Here is an 8,790-nt window from a genome sequence, read left to right as displayed (position 1 = left end):
CGCGCTGGACCCGCCCTGTTTCGACCCACGAATCTGAGATGAACCCTTTCCCGAAGGGTTCACTGTCGGTGTCAAAACCTGTGGATCTCGGGTAGGGGGTCTCGAACTGTGCGTCTAGGCGGATGGTAACAGGAGACAAGGGACACGATGTTTTTACCCAGGTTCGGGCCCTCTTGATGGAGGTAAAACCCTACTCCTGCTTGATTGATATTGATGATATGGGTAGTACAAGAGTGGATCTACCACGAGATCAAGGAGGCTAAACCCTAGAAGCTAGCCTATGGTATGGTTGTTGTAATGGTTGTATGTCCTACGGACTAAAACCCTCCAGTTTATATAGACACCGGAGAGGGCTAGGGTTACACAGAGTCGGTTACAATGGTAGGAGATCTACATATCCGTATCGCCAAGCTTGCCTTCCACGCCAAGGAAAGTCCCATCCGGACACGGGACGAAGTGTTCAATCATGTATCTCCATAGTCTTGGAGTCCGGCCGATGATGATAGTCCGGCTATCCGGACACCCCCTAGTCCAGGACTCCCTCAGTAGCCCCCGAACCAGGCTTCAATGACGACAAGTCCAACGCGTATATAGTCTTCGGTGTTGCAAGGCGGGTTCTCCTCCAAATTCCATATGTTTGCCGAATAGTGTCCGGCTCCCTCACAAATGTTGCGCTCCTTGGCTTCTACGCCCAATAATGGCTGTCTTCCACGTGTCGCACGAATGCGAAAAGCCAGGGTATCTTTTATGTTTTACCCCCTAGCTGCGCAAATAATCTGTCTATAAGAGAGATAAGAATCCAGATCCAAATCACACCATCTTCCCTCTACGAGTACTCATCGGTGCGCTTCTGACCTAAAACCCATTCCATCATGGACCGTCGACGCGGCTCCTCCTCTCGCGCTCCAAGCCCTCCGCCAGGAGATTGGAAGAGATGCTCGGTTCCACACAACGAGCTGGTGAAGCTTCAGGCGGAGGGATATCTTCCTCCGGCCTTTATGGTCCCGGTTCGAGCCGGGCTGGCCACCTACAAAGGCGGGAAGCAAGTGGAGGCCACCCCTAGCCCCTCTAAAGGAGAGCGGGTGTGCTTCGTCCCCTATCTGATAAGGGGGCTCGGATTTCCTGTACATCCGTTCCTCCGCGGGCTCCTGGAGTTCTACGGACTGCAGCTCCATCACCTCACGCCCGCCTCTATTTTGCATATCGCGGGTTTTGTAGCTCTTTGCGAGCTATTTCTGGGCATCGAGCCCCATTTTGCGCTGTGGAAGAGGCTATTCTGCCTCGTACCCCATTCTCATGAGGGGTCAATATATCAAGTGGGCGGTGCCGAAATATGGCGCGTCCCCGGGACCGAATACCCATCCGGAACCCCGAAGAAGGCGTCCGAAGACTGGCCTTCGGAATGGTTCTATGTAGAGGACGCTCCACTGCTGGACCCAGTTCGGATCGGCCTCCCGGAGTTTAGTGGGGCTCCTCTGAAGAAACGCCTAAGCTGGCGCCCGCGGAGCCCTCAACTGGAGGAAGACAAGGGCGTCCATTATCTGATGGGCCGGATAAGATTGCTGGCCCATTCCGGATTGACCATGATTGGAGTCATGGCCACGTGCATAATGCGGGGGGTGCAGCCGCTGCAATACAGGGGCCACCCCATGTGGGATTTCAACGGGGAAAATGATGCCACCCGTCATGGCCGCAAAGGGCCAGAGTCGGCCGAAGATCTGGTGAAGATTCTGTCCGGCCTGTACAAGGGGGAGAAGGAAGACTTCCTCCAGACGAGCCCGTTGAATGGGTTCTCAATGAATAACCCTCGGAGCTGGGTAAGCAGACGTTCATTTATCCGACCCGTGCTTTCAAAGTTAAATACCTTACCTTATGGATTTGACGCAGGGACTGCGCTGGACTGTGGAGAGCATACATTGTCCGGCCCCACAACCTGAGGAACCGGGAAGGTCCCTCGATCCGGCCTCCTAAGAGGATCCGGACATAAAGGTGGAGCTAATTGACGAGGTGTTCCACCAATTCAGCATGGACAATGCTTTAGTCGCCATCACGGCGGACTACCCCGGCCTAACCCCGGCTTCCCAGGTGAATATGACCGAAGTCTGACCACCGTATATAATGGTGTCTCGCAGGAGGTGCCTTCAAGGCAGGAGGCCGAGGCCATGGCGGCTAACCAACAAGGGTCAGTCCGGCCCCGCAGGCGGAAGAGGAGTGCGGCGCGGGTCGAAACATCACCGCTTAGGTATAGCCCGCGTCTTGTTATTTAGGAAAAGGATTTCCAGGAGGTGTATTAACGCTCGTGACCTTTCCAGGAGAAAGAGCACTCGCCAGACGGTGTCCGGAGAGGTTGCCAACCAAGCCTCCGTCCGCCAGGCTCCAACACCTGGTCTGGAGGGGGAGGCGAGCGCAAGGCGCGAGCCGGATTCTCCTCCAGTGGAGGATGCCGACCGGCTGTCCGCCACCAGGTCTGAGGTGGAGAGCGCCATGAATCATAGGCGTCGCCGGACAGTTCTGCGTGACGCGTGTTTCTTCCCAGAGGCGTTGAATGCCTTTAACCTGGGAGACGCGCACCTCCGTGCTGCTCGAGATGGTTTAACCAGAGCCACGGAGCAATATGTAAAAGACATACGGGTAAGAGATTTTAATGGATATATATGCCAGTAGCCCCCGAGACTTAAAGTAGTTAAAGTAACTGATTTAAGGATCATATATTGTGCAGGATCTTATAGAGAAGAATGCCCAATTGTCCCAGGAGTTGCAAGAGTGCAAGGCCCAACTTGAGGCCGCACTCGCTGCCGCAAGAGGAGACACAGAGACCCCTCCTGGTAACACATTATTTCAAAAAGATAAGCGGTGTGCGGCGTGCGTGTAAGTCTGACTTTAATATTGCAGATGTGCCGGACTGGATCCGGACAAGCAACACCTATTGCGCTAGCTGAAGGCCGGCGAGAGGGTGCTTATGAAGGTACAGCAGGAGAGGAACAAACTCCAGGATGCCCACACCCAGCTTGGGGAAGAGCTGAAAGGTGTTCGGGCCGAGCTGTCTGGCTCCGTGAAGGAGAATCAGCGGCTTCGTCGCGGCATCTATGGTGAGTGCTTGAGCGAATTCTTTTGAAAAGAAGAGTTCGGCGAGGAAGCCTATTGACAGAAATATGCCTTGTAGGTGCGCTCATAGGTCGCCCTGCGGAGGAAATGCCCGTTTCGACAGGTGACCAACTTCCCAAGCTGGTGCAACTGCTCGAACGTATTCAACAGGCGATGAGTGGCGTCGTCCAGGCCCTATGGCCATCCGTCTCCCTACTCGAGGGCCTTGGAGAGCTTGCGGAGAAGCTTCAGGGAATACGGCAGCGCTTCCGCTTATGGAAGATATCGGCCTGCCGTCAAGGTGCCAGGGAGGCCTGGGCCATGGTGAAGACGCGGTACAAGAAGGCGGATCCAAACCACATGGCCGAGGTCGGACCTGTGGGGCCCGATGGGAAGGAGATCCCTGTGAGCTTAGTGTACGGCCAAGTAGAGTTGGCCTCTAAGTATTCCCAACGGGACTGTAAACTAGACAGCCTGTTAGACGGGATTGAGGAGGAGTACAGTCAGTCAATTTGACTATGTATTTAAAATGACATATAAAATGCCTTCTAGCCGGATTGTAGATCGTTTGTCTTTGCCGACCTTTTCGCTTCGACCTCGGGACCCTAGAGTACGGATTGTGTCCGAATACCCTCTCGGTTATGACAAAACCGGGGTATGCATGGAGACCAGGCGTAGGGGCCATTAGTGCTTTATCAGACAAGTGCCCAACTAGTTATGTTATATTACATGGTTAGTAAGAAACATCTTCCAGGGAGAATAGTTCCGTTAAGGGTTCCTTTCCCTGGGAGGCATGCCCTAAAGTGCATGTCTGAACTACGAAAAAAGCAGGGAAACATCTGGGGGCAGATAGATAAATATGTAAAAACTCGTCTTTCAAGTCACTGACCGAATATTCTCTTAAGAACGCTAGCTTTCGGCTTCACCCAGTCTGAGGTACACATCCGGCTGACCCGACAGTAACAATCGCAAAGTTGCTCCCTTTACCTCCTAGCCGAACAATCGGGAACGTAGGGGTAAGCACAGGAGCCAGGCAACCCAGCTTGGCCAAAACTTAAGTCATATCGATGCATATAATGGTGAATAAAAGGTACATGTGGAAGTTTGACACATGTGGGCATGAAGCCCTGATAAGTAAGCTTCTGGTAAAGAAGCCCCCAGGTATAATGAGTGCGGATAGCACATCAAGTGTGTGCGAACAATGCGCAAATAGGCCTCTAAGGGCTTTTATGAAAAAGGTGAGAGAAAAGAGAGAGATGAAAAGACAACTGAAGTGTAAAAATATGAACGGAGGAAGGAAACAAACTCTTAGTCCGACGCTAGGCGTAAAATCTTCGGAGGCGGGCTGCGTTCCATGGGTTCGCCTCGAGTCGGTTGTCCGACGCATTTCGCAGACGGTATGCTCCGCCGGTCAGGACTTGGTCAATGATGAAGGGACCCTCTCATTTGGGCTTGAGTTTGTCCTTTTTCTTGTCTGGCAGGCGTAGAACTAGTTCACCAACGTTGTAAGTTTTGGCCCGTACTTCTCTGCTTTGATATCTTCGAGCCTGCTGCTGATAAAATGCGGAACGGGCCTTTGCCACATCGCGTTCTTCCTCCAATGCGTCCAAGCTGTCTTGCCGATCCAGCTCGACTTCTCTTTCTTCGTACATGCGCACTCGAGGTGAGTCATGAATTATGTCGCAGGGCAAAACTGCCTCTGCGCCGTATACCATGAAAAATGGTGTGAAACCGGTAGTACAGTTTGGCGTGGTCCGTAGCCCCCAGAGCACGGAGTCAAGCTCCTCTACCCAGTACGTATTAGATTCCGTAAGGGACCGCACTAGTCTGGGCTTGATGCCGCTCATTATCAGACCATTTGCTCGCTCAACTTGACCGTTGGTTTGAGGGTGATAGACTGAAGCGTAATCGAGCTTAATGCCCATATTTTTGCACCAGAGCTTGACCTCGTCGGCCGTGAAGTTCATGCCGTTATCGGTGATGATGCTATGGGGGACGCCATAACGGTGTACTACCCCGGATATGAATTCTATCACTGGTCCGGACTCTGCCGTTTTAACTGGCTTGGCCTCTATCCATTTGGTGAATTTGTCCACCATGACCAATAGGTACCTTTGCTTGTGGGTTCCCCCTTTAAGGGGTCCAACCATGTCAAGCCCCCAGACCGTGAACGGCCAGGTAATGGGTATGGTTTTGAGGGCGGTAGGTGGCATATGGCTCTGATTAGCAAAGAGCTGACAACCAACGCATCTTTGGACTAAGTCCTCAGCATCTGCCCGGGCCGTCGGCCAATAAAATCCTGTACGGAAGGCCTTGCCTACAAGGGCCCGAGCTGCGGCGTGGTGTCCGCCTAGTCCGGCATGAATTTCAGCCAAAAGGTTTCGCCCTTCCTCTTCGGAGATACACCTTTGAAGGACTTCGGTTGTGATTTTCTTATAAAGTTCTCCCTCGTGGACCTTGTAGGCTTTAGATCGCCAAACTATGCAGCGGGCCTCATTTTGGTCTTCGGGAAGTTCCTGCCTAGTTAAGTAGGCTAGGAACGGCTCTGTCCACGGGGCAATTACTGCCATTATTTCATGGGTTGAAGGTGTTATTTCGTCGGCTAAGCCGCCGATTATGTCAGATTGTTCTGTGTTGGGTAGTGCGGCTGCTTCCGGGTTGTTATTTCCGGACTCCGCTTCCCATAGTACGGATGGCTTAAAGAGCCATTCCAGGAAGATGTTTGGAGGGACAGCGTCGCGTTTCGCGCTGATGCATGCCAATACGTCGGCTGCTTGGTTATTATCCCTGGCTACGTGGTGGAATTCGAGTCCTTCGAACCGAGCTGACATTTTTAGGACAGCGTTACGATAGGCTGCCATTTCCGGATCCTTGGCGTCAAAGTCTCCATTTACTTGGGATATTGCAAGGTTTGAATCCCCGCGCACCTCTAGGCGTTGAATGCCCATGGATATTGCCATCCGGAGGCCATGTAGGAGGGCCTCGTATTCGGCTGCGTTGTTGGAGTTCGTGTACATTATCTGGAGTACGTATTGGACTGTATCCCCGGTTGGGGACGTCAATATGACGCCAGCCCCCAAACCGGCCAACATTTTGGAGCCATCAAAATGCATAATCCAATTGGAGTATGAGCCGTACTCTTTAGGGAGTTCGTCTTCAGTCCATTCAGTGACAAAGTCAGCCAAGACTTGCGACTTTATGGCTCGCCGAGGTTTGTAAGTTATATCGAATGGTAATAGCTCAATGGCCCATTTTGCGATCCTGCCCGTCGCGTCGCGGTTGTTTATAATGTCGTTGAGGGGCACTTCGGAGGCCACTGTTATCGAACACTCTTGAAAGTAGTGTCGGAGCTTCCGGGATGCCATGAACACTGCGTACGCTATCTTTTGATAGTGCGGGTAACGGGACCTGCAGGGGGTTAAGACAGTGGATACATAGTACACTAGTTTTTGAAGAGGGGATTTATGCCCTTCTATTTCTCGTTCGACGACGAGCACCGCGCTTACAACTTGATGTGTTGCCGCGATATATAACAACATTGGTTCGCCCAGGTTAGGCGCAGCTAGGACCGGATTTGTTGCCAATATGGCTTTTATTTCTTCGAGTCCGGCGGTGGCAGCATCCGTCCATTCAAAGTGTTCGGTGCACCTGAGGAGGCGATAGAGGGGCAGTGCCTTTTCTCCCAAACGGGAGATGAAGCGGCTTAAGGCCGCCATGCATCCAGTCAATTTTTGTATTTGTTTGAGGTCTTTTGGAATATCCAGTTGTGACAAAGCTCGGATCTTGGCTGGGTTTGCTTCAATTCCTCTACTGGATACAATGAAGCCCAGGAGCTTCCCGGCTGGTACGCCAAAAACGCATTTTTCCGGATTCAGCTTGATGTCATATGCTCGGAGGTTGTCGAATGTGAGCCTCAAATCATCTACTAGAGTTTGGACGTATTTGGTTTTGACGACTACGTCGTCTACGTATGCCTCTACTGTTTTGCCGATCTGGGTAGCCAGACATGTCTGAATGATGCGTTGATATGTTGCGCCGGCGTTTTTGAGTCCGAAGGGCATCGTGTTAAAGCAGAATGGTCCATATGGAGTGATGAATGCCGTTGCGGCTTGGTCCGCCTCCGCCATCTTAATTTGATGGTAGCCGGAGTATGCGTCAAGGAAGCACAATGAATCGTGCCCTGCGGTAGCATCGATTATTTGGTCGATGCGGGGAAGGGGGAAGGGATCCTTTGGGTAGGCCTTGTTGAGGTCTTTAAAATCGACACATAGGCACCAGGATTTATCCTTCTTTGGTACCATTACCAGGTTTGCTAGCCAGTCCGGATGTTTGATGTCTCTGATGAATCCGGCTTCCAGTAGTTTGGCTAGCTCCTCTCCCTAGAGGCAATAATAAAGTTATTATTTATTTCCTTATTTCATGATAAATGTTTATTATTCATGCTAGAATTGTATTAACCGGAAACGTAATACATGTGTGAATACATAGACAAACATAGTGTCACTAGTATGCCTCTACTTGACTAGCTCGTTAATCAAAGATGGTTAAGTTTCCTAACCATAGACATGAGTTGTTATTTGATTAACGGGATCACATCATTAGGAGAATGATGTGATTGACATGACCCATTCCGTTAGCCTAGCACTTGATCGTTTAGTATGTTGCTATTGCTTTCTTCATGACTTATACAAAGTTCCTACAACTATGAGATTGTGCAACTCCCGTTTACCGGAGGAACACTTTGTGTGCTACCAAACGTCACAACGTAACTGGATGATTATAAAGGTGCTCTACAGGTGTTTCCAAAGGTACATGTTGAGTTGGCATAATTCGAGATTAGGTTTTGTCACTCCGATTGTCAGAGAGGTATCTTTGGGCCCTCTCGGTAATACTCATCACTTAAGCCCTGCAAGCATTGTAACTAATGAGTTAGTTACTAGATGATGTATTACGGAACGAGTAAAGAGACTTGCCGGTAACGACATTGAACTACGTATTGGATACCGATGATCGAATCTCGGGCAAGTAACATACCGATGACAAAGGGAACAACGTATGTTGTTATGCGGTTTGACCAATAAAGATCTTCGTAGAATATGTAGGAACCAATATGAACATCCAGGTTCCACTATTGGTTATTGACCAAGAATAGTTCTAGGTCATGTCTATATAGTTCTTGAACCCGTAGGGTCCGCACGCTTAACATTACGATGATGGTTTTATTATGAGTTTATAAGTTTTTATGTACCGAAGTTTGTTCGGAGTCCCGGATGTGATCACGGACATGACGAGGTGTCTCGAAATGGTCGAGACATAAAGATTGATATATTGGACGACTATATTCGGACACCGGAAGTGTTCCGGGTGACTTCCGAGAAAACCGGAGTGCCGGAGGGTTACCGGAACCCCCCAGGAGAGTATTGGGCCTTACGGGCCTTAGTGGAAAGGAGAGAGGGGCGGCCAGCATGGGCCACGCGGCCCCTCCCCCCTCTGGTCCGAATTGGACTAGGAGGGGGGGCGGCGCCCCCCCTTTCCTTCCCCCTCTCCCCCTTCCTTCCTCCTCCTAGTAGGAGTAGGAAAGGAGGAGTCCTACTCCTACTAGGAGGAGGATTCCTCCTCCCTGGCGCGCCCCCCTTGGGCCGGCCGGCCTCCTCCCTTGCTCCTTTATATACGGGGGCAGGGGGGCACCCCATAGACACACAAGTT

This window comes from Triticum dicoccoides, chromosome 4B, assembly GCF_002162155.2.
Source record: "Triticum dicoccoides isolate Atlit2015 ecotype Zavitan chromosome 4B, WEW_v2.0, whole genome shotgun sequence".
In the NCBI taxonomy this organism is placed as follows: domain Eukaryota; kingdom Viridiplantae; phylum Streptophyta; class Magnoliopsida; order Poales; family Poaceae; genus Triticum; species Triticum dicoccoides.
The sequence above is the reverse complement of the archived record's forward strand: the minus strand, read 5'-3'. Positions refer to the sequence as shown.